Raw genomic sequence first — 23,584 nt, forward strand, 5'->3', positions numbered from 1 at the left:
AGCAAGACAGTGAACTTATTTCACCTTTTTTCTTTAAATTAGAATCTGTAGGAGATTGATAAATGTTTGGACAAGGTGAAGCACTATTATTTTCGCACAAAAAAGTATTAATTTTTGACTTTGAATGTACACAATAAGTCTTATGTAATTCAACAATAACTTTCTTCTTTCAGTTTTTCTCATTTTTATTTTAGTGAGCAATCCTTTGTGTACTTATAACAGTTGAAACAGTATCCATTTCATGTACCAAAACCTTGTACCTTTTTGCAGGTAAATTTTATCATACCCCAAAGTATGCGTCCCCTTATTAAGTTATATTGTGATATTAAAATATCTGACATGTAAAATATTTTATCTTGAAATGCACGGATCTCTTTAATCATTTGCAATTATCTTAAAAACAAGCACGCGAAATATTATTGGCAAAATGTTTTTTACGACTGACAGTGTCATTGTACGGAAACGTTATCAAGTTGTGATTTTCCAGTATACTTCCATTATGAAAACTTATCTGAGTCCAAAATATTTTAATGAGTCTGGCCAAAAATCGAGCAAAAGAACCTATCATTTTATTTGCTTATTTTCTTTTAAAGTATCTTCAGATGTGTTGAAAAAATCAAGGTTTAAATAAATTCTACATTGTAGAAGATTTTTTTTGTATCCAAACGTGCAGAACTACCTTAAATTGTACACACGTCTGCCTTTGAATAACATTTCACCGCTTTTAAAAGGCATATGATAGGGCTATAGTATTAATGACTATATCAACCTAAAGTGTAATATAATCTGGTGGTTATTTATAACTTACGGTGCATTTATAGATACGCGTTTTGTTGATTTAAGGTAAGAAATTCTGAATAACTCTACAATTTAATTGTAAGAATTTACGAGTTATGTGGTCAATATTTGTCAAAAAAGATAGTGACAGTTTGGACTTTCAGTGCAAAAATTGTAACGGACAAAATAGTTGGTAATCGGTATTGTAAACATATGCTATCGACGTAATAGTTAAGATACATTATAAATTCATTTTGCAATATTACATCTGTTGTAAAAACGATTGCAATATCGATAATGTATGTGTCTGTCAATATCTGTCAATATCTAGAAATAATTTATTGAAAATATAAAAGATGCATACCAGAGTAGGGGGTCGAACGTATTTGGGCTCGTTAAAGTTTTAAGCGAGAGCAAAAGGTTATTTAAACTAAAATGGCGGATATCAGCGAAAGTGAAAGTAAGTAAATACACATTTTACCTAATTTATCTCCAGTTTGCTAATTTAAATAATAATGTCGCTCGCACATCGTGTGACGACTACATTGGTGAGTATGTTTCAAGTTTTCACAACGCGCGAAAATTGATTGAATGCATAGGTTTTTGTGTGTAAACAACACGCGGACACGCCATCTGAAATCATGAAATATTACCGTTAAATGACAATCCATGGTAAATTAGACGATAAATCACAAGAAGGCCTTGATTGTTTTCATTCTGACATGCTCCTTGACATATTTTAATAAATATTATCATGGACTTCATTTACCCGAGGAATAGTGTATCGGACGTCATGCGGCAATGTAACATCATAATTGACGTCATAAAATATCATTTCTGCATTACTTAAATTATAGTTCTGATATGATTAGCAATGCTTAATCACAACATTTTTATGTTGACGTCACGTCGACGTGATATTTAGGGCCATATGGTATACATCAAGAAATATGCACTCGGGTGGTTATACATAGTTCATATACCTTCAATTGGGCTGCGCCCTCATGAAATTATTACACCCGGCGTATAACCGCCCTTCGTGTAAAAATAGTGTTAAGACACGGGTTTGCGATAAATTATTTCTTAAATACATTTGATGAAGATTTTCTACATGTCAAGTTAATATCTTAATTGTTAAATATTAGTGATAAGAATTGGACGGCTGAAGCGGAATAGATTAATCGGTCCGATTTTCATCGTTATGTAGAAATGTGGTAGCAACAGTAAACCTTTTTATTCAAGACTTTCATATGACTTCTTCTATTACTTTTGATGAAGAATTTTATGACTCAACCGCTGTAGTTTGCAGCCTTTGGCAACTGCCAGGCAATCAGACTGGTTCTCTGGGAGGAGTTGTTAGACCAAACGGAAAAGTAACTGGAATTTATATGTTATCTATGGCCAGGGATCTGTATGTTCTCCATGGCCGGCTCTCCATGGCCAGGGATCTGTATGTTCTCCATGGCCAGGGATCTGTATGTTCTCAATGGCCGGTTCTCCGTGGCCAGGGATCTGTATGTTCCCCATGGCCGGTTCTCCATTGGCCGGTTCTCCATGGCCAGGGATCTGTATGTTCTCCATGGCCAGGGATCTGTATGTTCTCCATGGCCAGGGATCTGTATGTTCTCCATGGCCGGTTCTCCATGGCCAGGGATCTGTATGTTCTCCATGGCCAGGGATCTGTATGTTCTCCATGGCCGGTTCTCCATGGCCAGGGATCGGTATGTTCTCCATGGCCAGGGATCTGTATGTTCTCAATGGTCGGTTCTCCATGGCCAGGGATCTGTATGGCCAGGGATCTGTATGTTCTCCATGGCCGGTTCTCCTTTGGCCGGTTCTCCATGGCCAGGGATCTGTATGTTCTCCATGGCCAGGGATCTGTATGTTCTCCATGGCCGGTTCTCCATGGCCAGGGATCTGTATGGCCAGGGATCTGTATGTTCTCCATGGCCGGTTCTCCATGGCCAGGGATCTGTATGTTCTCCATGGCCAGGGGTCTGTATGTTCTCCATGGCCAGGGATCTGTGATTCGAGTCATGCCAATGCCAAATGTGACATGAAAAATATTTTGGGACATTCCTAGCTGGTCTAGGATTAGTTATATCTTTTTTTTTTAAATTTCATCCACTATTAGTTTATACTAATTCATTTTAGGTCGATAGTGAAACAAGTTCTACAACTTATACTAATCACACACGGCACCGCATTCCTGATTCCATCGCCACGAGGCATAGAAGAAGAGGCCAGTTTCCCTTCTAAGCCCTTCCGCAAAGCAAGGGAGCTACTGATACCATTTTTCACATCTTTGATCTGACGCAGCCGGGGATCGAACCCACGATTTCTACCACTAGGCTATCGAGACTAGTGTTTTGTGTTGAAGCAAAAACAATAGCTTGTAAAATGAAATCTAAAAACTGTTTACAATGAGAACTAGAATTTTTCAACAAAATCAGCGGCTAGAATCTATTCTCTGTGGTCAGAATAGATGTCGCCGACTCTGAAACTTTTGCGACGATAACTCGATCATCGGCGACAATCGGAACATCACTTTTAAATGTAATAGCGGAAGATGGTCATTGATATCGTTGAACGTTTGGTGAAATTTATGAATTTTAATTATATCACCTTTTTTATAAATGACTAGTGAGTAGATTGAGTAAACTGTTTTTTATGCAGTTTCTCTTATTATTTTCTCCCTTTTATTGGAACGGTGTCTGTTTCTGTCTGCTTCAGGATTTTACAGTATGTGCATAAGGATATTCTTAAAATGCATTTCACAGCATTGTCGTGAATGTTCATGTGAAGTTTGCCACACCGCCTATTTACCATTTTTCCCCGTGTTTTATTGTTTTGACCGTACGTCATTATAATATAATTTCAAAATGTAACTGCCTGATGATATGTTCATTATTTCAAGTATAGCGCTATTTGTCTAGACTTTTTTCTTGTAACGTGGCATATTCGAACTGAAAAAAGTAACTTGACAAATAAAGCAAAAGGCAAAATTTAAACACAGAATGGAATACCTGTCACAAGGTAACTTGATCGAAGCTGGCGAAAAATAAATTGACTGTGCCAGGGGCGTACCTGGATGATTTTGAACTGTACGCCAGATATGAGAAGCATATAGCTACGAACCAAGCAAAGATGCTGCGAGTGTGGGGTATGTGAAAGAGGGGTTCTCCATTTCATCTCCCGGCGCATTGCGTTTTTGGGACCTCCCCTTGAAACTGTTGAAAACTTTCGACAAGAGATGGTTCTCTTGCTATATTCCAGCGTCAATATATTTTGTTTGTCACAATTGTACTACATATTACAAAGATAATTATTTAAGTTGATAGTTTTATCACACCACTCTTGTTTACTAGCTGGGATTGTGACAGTGTCAAAACATGCCGGATATTTTGAGGAATAAACCATTTTTCGTGTAGAGTCCTGTGTAACTTTACTCTGGAAAGTGTGTATGCTTCAATAACTCGGTCGCTCTGGCACGACACTTGTCCCGTGCTAGATTTTAAAATTCAAACTGCGTAAATTGTAAATATTTCGGTATCCAGATTTGGATATAGACTGATTTAAAAAACGATAACATAAAAAAAACTAGACTAAGTATATATTTAATGTGTGATTAATGCCTATGCAATCTTCACATTGTAGAGGATATTAAATAAACCAATAAATAAATAAATAAATAAAATAATGATAATAACAGCTTTGCACAAGGTTTGAATATGCGATTTGTTCACATATGTAGCAGTTGGGATTAGGTAAGAGTTTAGATGCAGCTAAGCCTGGCATAATTCATTTTGTTATTTGTCGTTGTATCAAAGTAATTCAAGGAAAAATCTGCAAAAAAGTTACTAAACATTTTAAAATCTAGCACGGGCCAAGTGTCGTGCGAGACTGATTAGACTGATTTATGTGTTTTTTTTTCAATAATCGTGAATATAGAATAATATAAACATGTGTGCTAAACCACAGCGCACACTTAGACGAATCCTTGTAAAACCAAATGGTAAAACAAATAAACAAGAAATCAGCGGCCTCATTTACCAATATAAAATGTGAAGGACATGATTAGTTTCAGTGTAATAAGGACTACATAGGTGAAACGGAACGAACACTGAAAGCAAGGTTCATGGAACATAGACGACTTTGTTCTGGAAGTAACGAGGTATGCCGCCACGTACACCAAGACAGCCCAGGTCACGCTGTCTCATTGGAATCCGTGCGATTTTTTTGACCGGGAACCTTCTTGGTTTAAAAGCGGTCAAGGAGGTGGTATACATTAAAGCATACAAGCTGGCGCTGAACAGGGACGGGGGCCGTTTCCAATTACCGCACATGTTGGACACAGCATTAACATTGTTCGCGCCCTCGGATGGTCACGGGTAATACTAATCCCCAGTTAATGTAAAGAAGATCAGTTGGCTGATGAAGTCCATATTAGATGAATGAAAGCTCTCAAGTTAGCTTTCAGTACATTTTGTAAGAGAAAGTAAACCTATATTCTGTTATATGCGCCATATTGTTAGGCTGCACTTTTTGAGCTCTGATTTGATTTAATTTTGTTGTCGTTAATAGTGGGAGTAGAGACGTGATTTTTGGAGTGTAGTTTTGTGAATGTGTGCTTGATGTGTTTGTGTCATTATATTTTGGATTGCTGCATGTGTTGATCCGGAATCAGCATCAGAAACAATCACATATATAAACTTGAAATATTTATTATTGATAAACACTTTGTGAACTTTCGTTCACCATTGTAGTTTTCAATCATGGATTTTATTATGTATGACAGCAATTTTCTACACAAAATTGGACAATCAACAAGGTGTAAACTTAATCCTATTGTGTTATCAAGGTTTAAAGATTTGAGAATATTGAAACAGTACAGAGGAAAAAGAGCTGGTCGCCTAAAGGCACAATCCTTGAACAATAGCAAAAGTGGTTACGGTAAACCAGTGGTTTTCAGAGGTGTAAACTTAAGCAACCTTATATACCCAAAGAAAAATGGAAATAAATTGAATGGACAAAATGAACAGCTAACATGTTTGACGCTAAATTGTCGCTCGGCAGTAAACAAGGATGTTATTATTGGTCAATTATTACGCGAGGAAAAGATAGATTTTGCTCTTCTTACAGAGACTTGGTTTTCGGACGACAAACAGTACCAATATGAAACGTCTGATCTCAATCAAAATGGCTACAAACTGAGTGTTACGAACAGGCAAAATAGGGTGGGTGGTGGTGTTGCACTGACGTGTAGATCTGCTGTAAACATGCGCAAACTTTCGGCAGGAAATTTTCACAGTTTTGAATATGGTATTTGGCAGTTGATTTTCAAGAACATTACTATGCATATAGTTGGGATTTACAGACCTCCATCTTTATCCACTTGTTCCCAGTTCGTCACAGACTTCTTTCAATATATGGAGGGAGTTCTATCACAGTACTCAAATGTAATGGTCATGGGTGACTTTAATCTTCACATCCACGATGACACAAATGCAGTAACAGAATTCAATAATTCTTTGTACGCCATGGGTTTACAACAACATGTACAATTTAGTACACACATTGGTGGTAACATTCTTGATTTGGTCCTTACGGAAGTCGTAAATGGTGTTGAAGTAGTTTCTTGTGAACAGGGTCCATATATTTCTGATCACTGTGCAGTCAAAATTGTGACAAATGTTAGAAAGGAAAATATAACCAGTGAGGTTGTGCTCTTTAGAAATTTCAAAGACATGGATACGAACACTTTTTCAAGCGATCTGAGAAAAATGACAATCAAAAGTGATAATGTCGACCTTTCTGTTGAAGAGTTTCAGACAGCAGTAGAAAATATTTTGAACTCACACGCACCATTTATAGAAAAAACAATCATCCATCGCGCTCCAAAATCCTGGTTCACAGAAAAACTTCTTCACCTTAAAAGAGTGGCTCGCAAATCTGAACGTTTGTGGAAAAAAACATAGACAATCACATCTGCATGAAGCCTTCAAAACAGCGCGTAAAAACTACGAAAAAGAACTCAAACATGAAAAAAGTCATCTCTGAGTGAAAAAGTTCTTAATGCAAAAGGTGACTCGAAAAAGCTTTATAGATTTGTATCTGAGACAACAGGCACTAGGTCGGAGAACCCTATGCCAACTGGACATGACAGTACACTGGCTGAGAAATTTGCAGATCATTTCATGAATAAAATCGAAAAAATTCGAAAATCGTGGAAAGATTTCGATAAGTTTCAACCATGCGAAAAAGATATTCCTTGTTTTGACAGTTTTAAAGATCTGAGCGAGGAAGAAGTTAGAAAAATTATAAACCAACTACAGACAAAATCATGTGAACTTGATATCCTACCAACAAAAGTGCTAAAATCATACTTGGATGAGCTGTTGCCTGTAATTACCAAATTGGTTAATTTGTCGTTGCGCGACGGCATCTTTCCAACAAATTGGAAACAGGCAATTGTAAGACCTTTGTTGAAGAAAATGGGACTGGAACTTGAATTCGCAAACTACAGGCCTGTTAGTAATCTATCGTTTCTGTCAAAATTAATTGAAAAAGCAGCTCTGTTCAGGCTCAATGATCATGTAAACAAACACAATCTTCTACCAAAAAAACCAATCTGCTTACAGGAAAAACCATTCTTGCGAATCAGCACTGTTACGTCTTGTAAATGATTTACTGGATGCTATGGAGAAGAAAGAAGTTACGGCGCTAATTGCCATCGATCTCAGTGCCGCTTTTGATACTGTAGATCATGACATTCTTGTTGATGTGTTAAACAAGCAGTATGGCGTTCGTGGAACAGCACTGAGCTGGGTTGATTCCTATCTGCGCCCCAGAAGTTGTCGTGTAAGTGTCAATTCAACCATGTCATCTCCACGCCAATTAAATTGTAGCGTTCCACAAGGGAGCTGCTTAGGACCGTGGCTATATTTGACATATGCGGGGACACTGTTTGATGTTATTCCGCCGTCGATTTCAGTTTACGGCTTTGCGGATGACCACACTGCTAATAAACGCTTTAAACCATCATCTCCAACAGTAGAATCCCAAGCAATACGAGAACTTGAACAATGTGCTAAAACAATCAACAACTGGATGAATGAAAATAAGCTGAAAATGGACACTTCCAAAAAAGAGTTCATCATGTTTGGTAGTAGGCAACAGCTTTCTAAGTGTTCGACTGACAAAGTATGTATTGTAGGTGATGAAGTGAAATCAGTGAGCTTTATTCGATATCTAGGTGCATTCCTGGATGAAAACTTGAATCTAAAAGAGCATGTAAAACGAAAGTGTAGAACAGCAATGCTCAACTACTTCAGAATAAAATGTATCCGGAAATATCTTACCAAAGAGGCTACCGAAACCCTTGTACTGTCATTGGTGATATCCCATTTAGATTACTGTAATGTCATTCTATATGGTATTGCTCAAAGCGAAGTAAACAAAATGCAACGTATTCAGAACATGTGTGCAAAACTTGTCCTAAATCGAAGAAAATATGACAGTTCCAAGCAAGCGCTGTATGACCTTCACTGGCTACCAATCAAAGCCAGAATCACATTCAAAATGCTCACCTACATGTACCATTGTTCAGTTGGAAACTCTCCAGAATATCTTTCTGAACTTCTCGTAAAACAAACACAGACAAGGAACTTGCGTTCTTCAAATTCCGTTACTGGGTGTTTCGTTGTTCCTTTCAACAAGCGCAAAACTTTCAGCGACAGAAGTTTTGGTACTGTTGGACCTAAACTCTGGAATGAATTGCCTCTCGAAATAAGGAACTCAGACACAATAGATGTTTTCAAAAAGAAGTTGAAAACTCATTATTTTGTAAATTACTATGCACTCTTTTAGAAACTGTGACTGTATTTTTTTAAGAGATTGAAGTAACGTGAACCGGATGATTTTATTGTGTAAATACATTCGAATTCTTACCTGATAATAAACAGCTGTCTTACCGTATCTTAATGCTCTAATATTTTATTAATTTTATCTGATGTCTGATCTTTTTTTTTTTTTTTTTTTTTTTTTTTTTTTTTTTTTTTAATGCTTACTTAATAGTTTATTCACAGTGATATTTATGCTCATTTATGTTATATGTCATTAAATATCTTATTTTTTTGTCGTATTTTTATGTATTTGTAAAACGCCATTGAATATGTTTTCCGTAAAAATAGGCGTTTAATCAAATAAAACAGTTTTCAGTATATAAACTATTTAATAATGACTGAATCTGCCACAGTGTGCAGCCAGATCGGGACTCGAACCCGAGACTTTGGAATACTGTTCCAATGCTCTACCGACTGATTTACCCGGCCGCCTACACATTTTCTCCCCGTTTAAATATTCAAGTTCTATACTGTGACAAAACCACACAGTTGAATTTTCATTCATACGTGTATGATATCCCGAGTAAGAAAAATGTTACGCTAAAAATAACACTCATGATATGATATTGAACATTTTAGTGGTTGCAAGTCGGTAGAGCCCCCAGTAAATTATAACATGGTGTAAAATATAAGAAGTAAAGATTAACTGATCGAAATAGATCCAAATTGGTGGATTTTTGATAAACATTTCGTTTACGAGAGAGCGAAAGTTATCTTTACACTCAATAACTTTTTACATACGACATAGTTCTTCCTTGTAGAATCGGCATTACAAAGCTGAAACATTTGTCCATTCGATGTACAGTTTAAATTACCACAATAATGTTGAAATAGCATAATATCTTTAAAACTTTTATCTTGTTTACATACAGATGTCAGTCATTTTATGTTTCGAAAACCTTTTTCTCTGGTTAAGATTTTAACGAACCAAAACACGTTGGACCCCCCTCCCCCCACCACCCCGCCCACCGGCAGAGCTCAAGATGACTTTGATAAATTTGTGAAAATAAATCGGCCTCTGTAATGATTAAATGTAGTTGACAATGGAGTTTTCTTTTGGTCAAAAACCATTCATTTTCAATAATGTCTATAGGTCCGGGATCTGTTCTCTGACACTATTTCTAGCCTTGTAAACATTCAGGCTGCCTGCAGGATGTAAAGGGGCATTATCACCATGAAATAAATATCCATTATTAGGAAAATGTCTTTCTTCTTATTTTTCTTTCCATTCATTTTGGCAAGAGTGTCCATATTTTTTCCAACAAATACCGCCGTATATCATTACCTTAAACAACCCATCGTCTTTTCACGACACAAGGCAATACCACTTACAATTGTTATATTTAGAAAGTGGTAACAGCATCGTATGATTTCGGATAAAATCAAGCGGATTTGGTAATTTTGGGTAAGAAAACTATTTTTTCTGTTATTTCATAAAATTAGTGTCAAGGACGACATACAGCGCAAGATGTGCTCCCAATACTCATTTTCCAACAGTTCTAAGCATTTTTCTGAGGTACTTCAGAAAACTTTTTTTTCTTTAAATGCTTGCTTTTTCGAATCGGTTTTACCCTTCTTCATATGTGTCGCAATGTAACACCAAGTTACTAGCGATGTTTGTGGTCGAATTGCGCTAGGTTTTATTTTTAAGTGACAATATGACTTTTTGACTTTACTTTACTTTACATTTAAAGTTGTAGTGAGCGAATGTTCCGGATAACGGGTTCCGGCGATTAGACTCATGCAAGAGGATTGTGGGATCGCGATCTTCGTCTAGAGAGTCAGCCATATTGGATGACTGTCAAAGCGTACTACACAAAGCCGTAAATATACATTCATACAGTAGCCATCCATCTAATTGGGTGAGTCTATAATTATATATAAATAATTCTAGTATATCTTGGTGGGTTTCAACACTGTGGCAGCGCCTCTATTCGACCAATAAGACCGCTGATAGTAAACGCTACCTGACCGTGGGAAAAGGTCTATCTTTTTTTTTTCACCAAGATTGGCCTGTGTTTGCACTCTAATTCATTTTAGGGAGGAAAAAAGGAATCTACGTTTGATTCTTGGATTGCTACCTGTTTAGTCAGTGAAAAAAATGCGTTTAACCCTCATAAGCAATCTACGTGCGCATGTCTGTCGGCCTTTATTCTGGAAAACCAACACCATTTTCCGTGAAGCCGGTGTTGGGGTACAATTCTCAACCGGTTTTTCTAAATATTCTGACCCGATATTTTAGAGTTTTTGAGGAGAGTGTGACCAAATTATAGTTACACTAGATTGGAATCGAGTGTACCTGTAAGTAAAGAACCAAAACCTAGTTCTTTTCTTCGTGTATTGCCATTTTGACACAAAACCTGTCATGGCAACTGGTGGATCCGATTCTACGAAGGTGCCAGCTGTCCAGATAAATTTTGCTGGTGAGACTGAACTGCAACAGATACCTGGTATTGGTAAGAGGTTGGCCAAGGCCATTATAGCCGTTAGGCTAAGTAGTGGTAATGTAACTCCTGAAACTCTTGGTGTTCTGTCCAGACGAGAGTTTTCTGATGATGAACTTCTTCAGATTGACTTTACCCCTAATGTTAAGCTGGAGAGTTCAGGCTCGGAGGGATCTGGTGACGAGGCTACGGAAGTTGGGCCAAAACCGCCCGCTTCCGCATGGAAAAAGGCATTATCGGCTGCTGCGGACAAAACAAGTATGCTGGAACAAGTAAAGGTAAGGCAAAGGTTATCTTTTCAGGAACCTGTCGTGACGCCGCTTAAACCAGTGGCGGACATCAAAAGCGAGCCACACTACACTAGTACTCCTGATGTGGGGGGGGGCCCAAAACCCGGTCTTCACCCCAGTGCAGCCAGCAGTTACAGGTAGTATTATGGCAAGTGTTCCAGTTTCAGGTATGCAGTCATTAAATCTCACTAACATTACCCAGATGCCAACGCCAGCCCCAAGGCCCAGCCGTGGTGCACACACCAGGGTGAAGGAGTTTGTAGCTTCCCTGCCCAAAAACTTAATCTTTGATGGGAGGGGAAACTGGAACGCCTTTAAGTTACAGTTACAGCGGTATGTAAGGACTTTCGAGTGGTCAAAACAAGAAGCACTTGATTGTCTAGTGTGGAGTTTGAGGGTAAGGCCCTTGATTATTATGAAATTGTGTCCGACGTGGACCAGACACTTTCATATGAAATGCTGTTGAAGAAGTTGGATGCCAGATTTGGCGAACAAGAAATTCCAGCTATTGCGCAAGCTAGGTTTCAGCAGGCCACACAACAGGTAGGTGAGGGCTTGGACGACTGGGCGGATAGGGTGCTTACTTTAGCAGCCCGGGCCTTCAAGCAGTTACCGCCTGAGTATTGTACTGAGCAGTCAGTTAACCGCTTTTTACAGGGTATGCTGGATCGGGAGGCGGGCCATCATGTGTGCATGCAAAACCCATGCACAGTACAGAACGCAATTCAGTTGGTCCGTAAATTTCAGCAGGTCCATCTGGCAATGTATGGTAAGGGCAAGCCTGAACGGCGTAGGAGGGGGGATGATATGGATGAACCTCCTCGTGCTGTACATAACGTATCTAAGTCTGACCCACCCGTGGCAGATTTTCAGGAGGCTCTTAAACAAATGGAGTCTCGTTTAGAAAAGAAACTTGGTCAACCACAAGCGGTTAATCAAGTGTCGGCTGAAGCACCCAGCCAAAAAGGGGATGACTTCCGGGAGGCCCTGAAGGAATTGGAGAGCAGGTTAGAAAAAAAGATTGACCAGAAATTGGGCAAATTCCCAACCAGGGACCGACCAAAGGGTTGGCATGCCAAGGTCTCCTGTTTCAATTGTGGTGAAGTGGGACATATAAGACGTCATTGCACCAAGCCACCTAAGGAGTCTTTAAACAAGACGGGGTCACGCTAACTGGCCAAGCCATGGCCCATGATCAGCCGCAAGGCCAGATTAATATTGAACGAGGTACTGCAATCATAGTTGATGACCCCAAATCCCGGGTTACCAGCACTTCCGGTGTAGACCCTGTTGCCCCCAAAACCAGGGACACAGGTGTAGACGGAATAACACAGTCACAGGAGGATGTCATGGAAGAGGTGACTGTGCGACACATGCAACCAGTCACTGAATTTTCCATGAATATCCAGGTTAGCAACCATATGGTGAGGGCCGTTATTGACACGGCAGCCCAGGTTACTATACTGTCTGACAAAGTGTATGAAGCTTTAAAGGTCAAGCCACAGAAGTTAAGGACAGTTAAATTGTTAGCTGCAGGAAGGGATATGTCTATGGTAGGGTTTGTTGCAGGTCCTTTTAGATTAAAGATAGGTGACCGCTGGTACAGTGAGAACTTGTATGTAGCTCCAATTGATCAAACTATGTTGTTTGGGGCTGATTTGCTTATCAATAAAGGTCAATCAGTACTTGATATGGGGCGGGGTATTTTGCATTTTGATGGTATGAACATTGTTTTGGATGGGGTCACGGATTCGAACCAGCCCAGGGTAGCTAGGGTGTCTGTGGCTAAACGTGTTGTCATACCACCCCACTCAGTAGCTAGGGTCCGTTGTACCATGGACAGTGATTTGTCTGATTATTTGATTGAGCCAGTGGACAATAAGAAATTCCTAGCCCCAAGAATATTCAGGGGTGGGGGCTCTCAGCCAATCATGTGCTTGGTTAACCCCAGTGATTGCTTTAGGGAAATAAAGAAGGGTAAGCAAATAGGTAAGGCATATGAAATAGATAATGCCACTGTGTATAACCCGGAACAGGAAGACTCGGTCAGTATCAACTTGGTCGGTCTACAAGCTGAGTCCGAAGCCACTATAGGGGACACCAAAACCCGTGTGCCTCTACATCTACAGCAGATGTTTGATGAATCATGTGAAAAACTTGATTCAAAGCAGTGCTTGCAGCTAGCGCAAGTCCTTGTTGAATACCAGGATGTGTTTGCGAAGGACGAGTTCGATCTAGGAACTTTTAATGCAATTGAGCACAGGATTGAAACTGGTGATGCACGTCCAGTTAAGCAAAGGATGAGACGGACACCTGTTTGTTTTGCTGGGGAGGAGGAGGCTCACCTTGAAAAAATGCTCAAGGCCGGAGTCATACAAGAATCAACATCGGATTGGGCTTCAGCACCGGTGTTGGTCCGGAAAAGGGACGGCTCTGTCAGATGGTGTATTGACTATAGGGCCGTTAACCTTATCACGGACAAGGATGTATTCCCGTTGCCCTTGATAGATGATTGCTTGGATACACTTTCCGGTAGTACCTGGTTTTCAAAATTAGATGCTAATTCTGCATACTGGCAGGTAAGTATTCGGGAAGAAGATAGGAAGAAAACAGCCTTCATAACAAAGTATGGCTTGTTTGAACATGTTAAGATGGGGTTTGGGTTATGTGGAGCACCAGCTACCTATGCTAGAGTTATGAACCTAGTGCTGCGGGGTCTGTCATGGAAGACCGTACTAGCCTTCCTAGATGATATTTTGGTGCTTGGCTCAGATTTTCAAGACCATTTGAATAATCTGTGTGAGGTGCTTGCAAGGTTCCGTTCTTATGGTTTGAAACTCAAACCTAAGAAGTGTGTATTCTTCCGCCATGAAGTAGAATTCCTTGGGCGAATGGTGACTGGTGACACCTTACGAATGTCCAAATCCGACATTCGAGTGGTGCAAGAGTGGCCGGTTCCTGCAAATGCAAAGGAAGTTGAAAGATTCATGGGGCTTGCGAACTATCATAGAGGATTTATTAAAAACTTCTCTAAGTTAGCTGAACCACTGTATGCGGTAACTGGTAAAAAAGCCTTCCAGTGGACTGATGAGCAGTCAGCAGCGTTTAAAGCATTAAAGGATGCTTTAACATCACCTCCAGTGTTGTCATTACCTAATGTAAACGACGAATTTATATTAGATACCGATGCATCTGATTGGGCAATTGGTGCGGAACTCCTTCAGGTGCAACAGGGGGTGGAAAAGGTGATAGCCTATGGCAGTTATGCTCTCACAAAAGAGCAGAGACGGTATTGTACCACCAGGAAGGAACTCCTGGCTGTGGTGCGATTTACTAGGCAATTTAGACATTACCTTTTAGGCAAACCTTTCAAAGTCCGTACCGACCATTCGAGCTTGAGATGGTTGATGAGGTTTCATGAGCCGCAAGGGCAGTTGGCGAGATGGTTGGAGGAACTGTCTCAATATAATATGGTGCTGGAGCACCGGGCAGGTCGCCACCACACTAATGCAGATGCACTGTCCAGAATGCCGGCTAGAGGTGGGCAGTGTGGGGCACCGGTGGTGGGTGTACGACCGGAGGACTTACCTTGTGGCGGTTGTCGGTATTGCAAGAAGGCCAGTGAGAGCTGGGTCTGGTTCCTCACCGATATAGACGATGTTGTGCCGTTGGGGGTCAAGCCAGTGGCTGAAGGCATGGAGTGGTTTGGCCAACCTAGTGTCTTTCAGGGTTTGGGGTCCCACGCACAAGGGCGCTTCGTCCATGGGAGTGAAATTGAATCTTCAGCGGGCTGTCTCAGTGAGAAGTCGGTGCGGGCGGTAAAAGGTTTCTTCACATTAGAATGTGAGGAACAGGAAATCCTTGGGGGTCGGGGGTGTACTGGGTGTGAAGTGGGTGAAATACCTAATCATGACCTAGAGTATACAGTTGACATATCTGATGTTAGGAACTGGAAAGCAGTTGTAGACCTTATCCCATGGAATGCTGAAAGAGGATTATCAGCAGGTGCAGCAAATGTGAATTTGGTCACAACGAGGCGGGGCGCCAGGGAAAAGGGTCAAGTCCCAGTTCAGCCTTCAGAAGGCGGATCCCCTGACTCCGGGGATCAGTCGATTAGCCAGGCGGGCCAGGTAGCTCCAAAACCTGAATTACCTAGCCCTCAGGTTAACCAAAAGAAGCCTGTCCCAAAACCGAGAAAACAGGCGAGCCAGGCAGCTGCAAAACCTCAGCTACCTATGCATCCGGTACAACTGGATAAACATGTTCCAAACTCTGAACAGGGATTCGTTCCACCAAAACAGACAATACCTCAAACAGATGGTAAGGGTGGGACCACGGGGAATCAACCTAGTAGCTGGGGGTTCTCCAATTCTGATCTTATTAGAGCTCAGGAAGACGATGTGAATCTAATTGTAATCCTAGAATGGTTAAAAGATGTATGTGATCCTGACCAAGCTATGTTGTTCCGTGCGAGTCCAGAGTTGAAGTCGTACTGGTTAAACAGAGAGTTTTTCAAAATGTTTGATGGGGTACTCTACCAAACGAATGCACACACTGACGAACCTTTGTTAGTGTTGCCCAAGTCCATGAGGGGGGAGGCTATGAAACTCCACCATGACCTACCGTCTGCAGGCCACCAGGGGGTAGCAAGGACCCTGGAACGGCTAAGGGAAAAGTTTACCTGGTATGGCATGAAACATGATGTCACTACCTATATTCTAGGGTGTTCCATTTGCAACAGCAATAAGAAATCCGCAAGGCATGGTCGGTGCCCCTTAACAGAATTTCATGCTGGGGTACCTATGGAGAGGGTTCACCTTGATTTTCTTGGTCCACTGCCTAAAACATCCCGGGGTAATGAATATGTGTTAATGATGGTAGATCAATTCACGAAATGGGTAGAGTGCATACCTTTACCTACCCAGACTGCGTTGGAAACAGCCAGAGCCGCTGTTGACAACTTCTTCTCAAGGTTTGGGGTACCATTCGAAATATTCACAGATCAAGGTAGAAATTTCGAATCCAGTCTGTTTTCTGAAGTCTGTAAGTTATTAGAAATCCATAAAGCCCATACAACTCCTTATCGGGCATCTGCAAATGGCCAGGTGGAGCGTTATAACAGAACGCTTATGGACGCAGTTAGGTGTTTCATAGGTAAGTTTCATAACCGCTGGGATCACCACATACAGCAGATCGCAGGAGCTTTACGGTCATCTGTAAATCGCATGACTGGTTACACAGCAAACAGATTGATGCTGGGACGTGAAGTTAATATGCCTGCACACCTGATGTTTCCATTGAAAGGTACAGAACCATTAGATTCAGATTCTTATGCAGGTAAGCTTAAGGTTGCCCTAGCAGAGGCCCATGACACGGCCAGGGGTAAGTTAAAAACTTCAACGGTCAGGATGAAACGGGATTACGACATAAGGCTTTTGGAGAGGTCGTATGAGGTAGGTGACCCTGTATACATTTTAGACACAGCAGTTCTAAAAGGTAAGTGCAAGAAGCTGTGTCCGCCTTGGAAAGGCCCTGGGGTTATCGTAACCAAGTTATCTGCTTTTCTGTTCAGGGTAAAATTCAGAAACTCTGTTTTTGTAGCTAACCATGACCGTCTGAAACCTTGTCGAGATAGACATCTACCACATTGGATAGTACACTGGAAAGAAAACCCAGTGGAAGTGAAAACAGCTCGGGGTGATGATAGGGTCTATTGCTTTTGCCAGAAACCCTGGCAGGGGCGATTCATGATTCAATGTGACACTTGTGGAGAGTGGTATCATGGTGCATGTGTAAATGTATCACCAACTGATGCTCTAGATATTGATAGCTATAAATGCACAGATTGTAAAAATAGGTAGGACATTTGTAGGACAATTTCCATGGTCTATTTTTCTTTTTCAGATATGGCAAAAAGAAATCTTGTTGCCGAACTTGAGGAGTTCGAGGCTGAAACCGCCAATGGCTTGGTTATGACCACGGAAAAGATCCTACAGGTCATTCCATATTGCACCGGGGACCTAAGGAAGCGTGCAGAGGACGCTCTGTTGGGTCAAGTTAGGCTAGCCCGGAGGCTCTCAAACAAGCCGATGCTGAAAGCTCTGGCGGAGCGGTTAAATGCCATCCAGTTCCATAGCCACCACTGGATTTCGGAGATGGTTCATCATCTTCCAACGCCCAAACCACGAGCCGTTAGCGGGGATCCACAGGGACCAAGTAGGGATATCCGAAAAGGTACACACCCATCTATTGTCAGCATAACTAGGATGGAGGGTGGTAGTCGGACTGAGGAGAGGACAGAGGAGGATCTTCTGAAACCTAGTTCAGGAGAGGAAGATATGGAGGTGACAGCCGCAGATGATGCCATCCTCACCGACACAATTCCTACAAAGCCTGTGAGCCCGGTGAAGCCAAGGATGCAAATGGTCATTGAAGGAGCCAGTGCTTGTCCTGCCCCAAATCCCGGGCAGGTAGAGGTGGAATCTACCCCTGTCGCTCCCTCGACAGAGCATATCAGGGATTACTCTGCTCCAAAACCTGAGCATAGGAGGCACCATGGTAGGGGTCCTGCTCCAAAACCTGAGCAGGAGGCCCAGTCTTCAAAACATGAGAGTAGGAGGCACTATGGTAGGGGTCCTGCTCCAAAACCTGAGCAGGCGGCCCAGTCTTCAAAAGGAAGTTACTCCCGCCTGAAGGAACAACATGCCCCTCGAGATATGAGGCGTGAACACCCATCTGGCAGAAGGGAGCAGCGATACGAACACTCCCGGAGAAGCCGAGAGAGAAGGGAGAGAAGCGAATCGGGTGAACAAGCAAAGAGGCCGAGGGTAGCGGAATCGAATGCCGCAAGCAGAGATCATCATGATAGGCAACGTCAATCTGGGTCCAAATTCGACCACAGAGACCATGATAAACTACGTCAATCTGGCCCAAAATCAGATAAAAAGAAAGCTAAACGAGGTTGGTCTGGCCCTCGGTGCCCGATAACTGGCTGCGAGGAAGGACTATCCATGAAACATACCTTCAACAGTCATCTGCCGCTCTTATTCCACCCTAACCTAAGTGGAAAAGACATTTCAGCCAGACGTAGGACTGCTCTGGTGTTCCTGCAGAGAGTGCTGGTGGGGGCACATAAAACGCTCTCAGATCTTATCCGGTTGGCAGACAATACCGATCAGACTCCAGGAGACCATAACCTGTCTCCTGAGCTGATAGCAGGAATGACCGAGTTCTGTGTTGAGACAGGTATTCCAGTACCTGAAAAGTGGTGCATAAGACCAAGGGGGAACTCTGAGACCATGCTTCTGCACTGGAGTAAACTTCTTGCCTTAGTCTCGTTGTTGAGGAAGGAGGAGCAGGAGGATTTCAGGGAACTATTCCAGCCATCACCAGAGGAATTGGCCCAGTTACCTATTCCAGTTCAAGGCTTTGATGCGCACTGCCATCTTGACCGAACCATGGCAAAATTCGGAATTGAGCAAATGTCCTTGGAGACCATAAACCAGGCTGCCGTCTGCAATCCGGAGTATGAAGTGGACACTCGGAGAGTTGTGGCGGTTTTCTGCGATCCAGACACGTACCCAACAGAGGAGGAGATGAGTTCATGGATCACACAAGGTGCCGTCATAGCTATCGGCTGGCATCCACGGACATCAGGCACTGAGGAGGACTGGCAACGTTTTACCACTCTGATGTCCTCCCCAAAGGTTACTGCTCTTGGAGAGATTGGGCTTGATAGGACCGAACATCCAGACACTTGGTTCACTCAGATGCTTAATATGGAGAGGGCCCTGTCGACACTAGGACCAAAACACGTCTTGGTGCTCCACAGTCGCAGCTTGAATGACACCCAAACGCCGGATGAAAGTTGGTTCACGATTCTTCAAATACTAAAGAATCACCCCAAAGTAGGTAGGGGCCGTCTCGTCCACTGTCACTGCTTCACAGGGACGCAAGCCTTGACTCTAAGGTGGCTGCAGGAGTTTCCAAACACCTATTTCGGTTATACCAACCTGGTGAGAAAATTCTCAGAAAAGGATGATCCTGAGAAACTGGAAAGCATCCGTCGTATGGAGCCTGGGAGGATGCTGTTAGAGACAGATGCCCCATACTTTGGCACCGGAGGAGTTAGACGTACCACCCCTGCACTGCTGGGATATGCAGCATTGGAAGTTGGAAGAATCCGTAATGAGCCATGGAAGGATCTTCTCCGTCGGTGCTCAGAGAATGCGTACCGGCTGTATGTCCAGGGCCAGTCTCCTGAATTATAATGGACCCAAAGGGCGGTCTAAAGTATGGGGTTGGTAAGCACAGCCAACCGGGAAACAGTCTTTTCAGCCAAACCCGCTGAGAAGTGCAAAATCACCACTCACCTAGCCAACCTGGGTAGCATTTTTCTTGGCCAAATCCGCTGAGAAGTGCATTGCCATCACTTACCAAGCCGACCTAGGTAGCCGCCTTCTTGGCCAAATCTGCTAAGAAATACATGTACTGATGAGGATCCCAGCAATTCTTCACCTACAAGGTTCTCCTTTTCAGAGTGGGGAGGAGTGTAGTGAGCGAATGTTCCGGATAACGGGTTCCGGCGATTAGACTCATGCAAGAGGATTGTGGGATCGCGATCTTCGTCTAGAGAGTCAGCCATATTGGAAGACTGTCAAAGCGTACTACACAAAGCCGTAAATATACATTCATACAGTAGCCATCCATCTAATTGGTGAGTCTATAATTATATATAAATAATTCTAGTATATCTTGGTGGGTTCAACAAAGTATTGAATTGGACCCGTAATGACATTAGGCGGTTTCCGTACGGTAACATTTTCTTCGAATGCGATTTCGGCATTATCCGGATTGTTGTTGATACGAAATACGTAATCGAACGACCGACTTCATTACGAGTCCATTACCGTATAAAGGGATCGAACGTGTTTGGGTCCGTTGAAATTTTAAGCGAAGCAAAAGGTTAGTTAAGACAAAATGACGGATATAGGCGAAAGTGAAAGTAGGTAAGTACACATTTTACCTTTTTTATCTCAAGTCTGCTAATTTAAAGAATAAAGTCGTCCGCACATCGTGTGACGACTACATTGGTGAGTAATGTTACAAGTTTAAACAACGCGCGATAAAGCGAGTTAAACAGGTTATTGGATGCATAACTTGTTGTATTTGTAAACATGAAATATTACATAGGGATTGTGATTTAATTAAGAAATGGTGCAAACAAGCTATATGACAAAATGAATAACAAAAAAACGATACTCATTTGTGCAGTATATCCAGAAAACGTATTCACAAAGTGTAAGTACGTTTATTGGTTCCATAACATAACTGTACGCCTAAAATATGTTCTTTAGGCAAATAAAGTGTTAATAAGCTGTAGGAATAACAAGCAAATAATTTAAAGAAAACATGGATTGTACTGTCCAAAATGTTTTGTATGTTTTGGTTTGCAATGGATGCAAAGAGTGTTATATTGGGCAAACAGGTGATAAATTAAGAAACAGAAGGACAGTCCATGATCAGCAAATAAGTGATCAATCAACAAGACAATTGCCTGTTAGTGAACATTTAGATCTATGCTCTAAAATGAACCCACAATATTCATTTTTTTTTCCTTTTTATAAATTTCATGATAATAATGTTTCAGCTAGGTTATCTAAGGAACGTTACTTTTTGATATTTTTAAACCAAAACTGAACAAATATTGATGACGTCATTGTCAGGATACGAGTAATATGACACAAGGATGTGCCTACGCCTTTACTTTCTTGAACAATGAATTGGGTCCAATCGCTGAGGTGACTATGTCTTAGACTAGCTGACAAACGATATAAAATTTCCTTTGTTAAAACGTAAAGCTGGTGAGACCAAATATCTTATATATAAAATTTTCCTCTGGCTACATTGCCTAAATGATTCGTGTACCAATGATCAGTAAATGATTTCTATTCGGAGCTAAATAATTTCAGGGATCAAGCAAATCACTAAATGTTTCAAACAAACAATCTTCAATTAATGATAATCCTATAACTCCTATAAGCTGGAGACTCTATACTTGACTGGTCTTTTTGTTGAAGTTCCCGTCAGACAATGTCTTTGAATCATCAACATACAAGTCCTATCGTATAGATTCTCGGCCTCTGTCCTCTTAATTGAAGTTGCAACTCTATATGATTGCCCTGACTCCTGGAATGCTCAGCGTCTATATGCTATCACATGTAGCATTCAACTACCATATAGATGTATCCCCAATGCCTTGGCTGTACTTCGCCAATAATGTTGAACGGTTTATAAGCTGTAACTCTCCTACTACCTCAGTAGATTACCAAACTCTGAGTATCTGTCTCAGCTTTCCGATCCTCAGCCAATATTTGCTATCGTCTATAGCATTCAATTACCGTTAAGGTAAAACTTCTATGCGCTGGCCCTATAGCTGGAAACCTTGTTGAAATTTTGCAACTCTTCTTTAGTCTATGAACTTCAAACATCTTCTTTTTAATAATGTATCCGCCCTGACAGTGTAGTTGCAATAACTTCATTATCTTTCTGTCACCCATCTACCTATTAGAGATTTTCAACTTACTTCAACGCGGATTGCGGACAGCGGACTGCGTACCTACAGTAGAGGTTTTCTCAAAATATTTAGGTTCGCAAGAAAGAAAACATAACTATGTTATATATGTTTCTTTTACCTATATTTGTAGAAACTTTTGCCTCCATTGTAGAAATTATTGTATTGGGTTATAATTATCTGCTATTATACAATACATATGTTTGAAAATATATGGATAGTGAACAGGCTACATTTAACACTTTCAGAGGTAATCTAAATACTCTGTCGCATTTTACTTGCCTTTAGCATGTTCTTTAAATATGCGTATGCTTTAACATTTTGTCTTGATACTGAGACATTTCTGGTGTTACTTACCTTCCGCGCGACCCGAACGACACGACATGTGAAGTTTCGAACCCACGGAACTACGATGATACTTCATCTTAATAATATTATGTTCATGCATTAAAAAAAGTACAACTTGAAACATGGATTTGAAGATAACGGAGATTCCTATAAAAACAGTTTGGTTTTAATTTGTGTTCGTCCACACGATTCCTAGACTTGTTTTTCATAGCAACAAGATAAGAAAACAAAAGTGCCAGAATGTCACAATATACGTCCATCAAGTAAATTCTACAGTAAAACATATTCTGTATAAGTTTGGTAGACAGTGAGCCCAAACAATGACATATCCAATTCTAACAACCAGGTTAAATGTTTCAAGAATAAGCTATTAAAAGTAGCAAGAAAGGGAAGTAAGTCCAAAAGAAATATGTATTAAAGTCCACAAAAAACAGTAATAAAACAATTTCAATATCAGCTATTTATAGTAACAATAAATGGAAGTAAATCTAAAACTAGGGACTTAGTTCTTGTGCATGACATTCCGTCTTATGATTGTGAACAATTGTGCCAAGTTACATCAAAATCCATCCATGCATGAAAAAGAAATTCTCCGGAAAAAGAATCGACTTTTGACCTCTAAGTGTGAAGTGTGACCTTGACCTTAACCCTAGGGACCTGGTTCTTGCGCATGACACTCCGTATCATGATGGTGAACAATTGTGCCAAGTTGAATCAAACTCCCTCCATGCATGAAAAAGAAATGCTCCGAACAAAGTCATTCTTGAATTTAGTTTAAACTGTATCAAAATCCCTCTATGCATGAAGAAGATATACTCCGGGCAAAGTCGGTGGACGCTCGCTGTCCGCCAGGCTGCGGGCCCGGCAGGGGCGTTCCCATAATATGTCCCGTTTTTCAAATGGGCGTATAAAAAGCACTACAAAATATTATTGTGAAAAAAACAAAACATTCTGAATTAAATGAACATCCGTTTACTTTTTGCTGCATAGTATAAATACAGTGTTCTCGTAGACTTCTGTACGGAAAAAGTCATTGTCTTTCATTAATTTTGATAATATATTGTAGACTGTTCCATAAAATAGAAGTTTTAATGATATATCTTAAATGATTTCGTTCAACATTTCCTCTAAATATACAGGAAGTTTTCATACATGTATCCCCGTCGAAACGAGATCTGATACTTTACCATAATTTAGCGATAACATCCTGAATAAGTTATGTATCAGCATGTTTGAAAATAAAAAATA

General features: G+C 41.0%; 1 protein-coding gene across 3 annotated transcripts in view; it reads left to right on the forward strand.

Moving 5' to 3' along the window:
* Positions 1 to 762: 762 nt before the first annotated feature.
* LOC123526521 (monocarboxylate transporter 12-like) overlaps positions 763 to 23,584 on the forward strand; it is a 42,354-nt gene continuing 19,532 nt past the window's right edge. The window contains exon 1 of one of the 3 annotated variants that reach the window (XM_053520663.1): positions 763 to 843. The gene's annotated coding sequence lies outside the window, so the exon portion shown is untranslated. Of the gene's footprint in view, positions 844 to 891; positions 1,238 to 20,239; positions 20,716 to 23,584 lie in introns of those variants that run through there. The other 2 variants (XM_053520659.1, XM_053520654.1) reach the window with 2 other exon arrangements.

Source organism: Mercenaria mercenaria, chromosome 1, assembly GCF_021730395.1.
Source record: "Mercenaria mercenaria strain notata chromosome 1, MADL_Memer_1, whole genome shotgun sequence".
Lineage (NCBI taxonomy): Eukaryota > Metazoa > Mollusca > Bivalvia > Venerida > Veneridae > Mercenaria > Mercenaria mercenaria.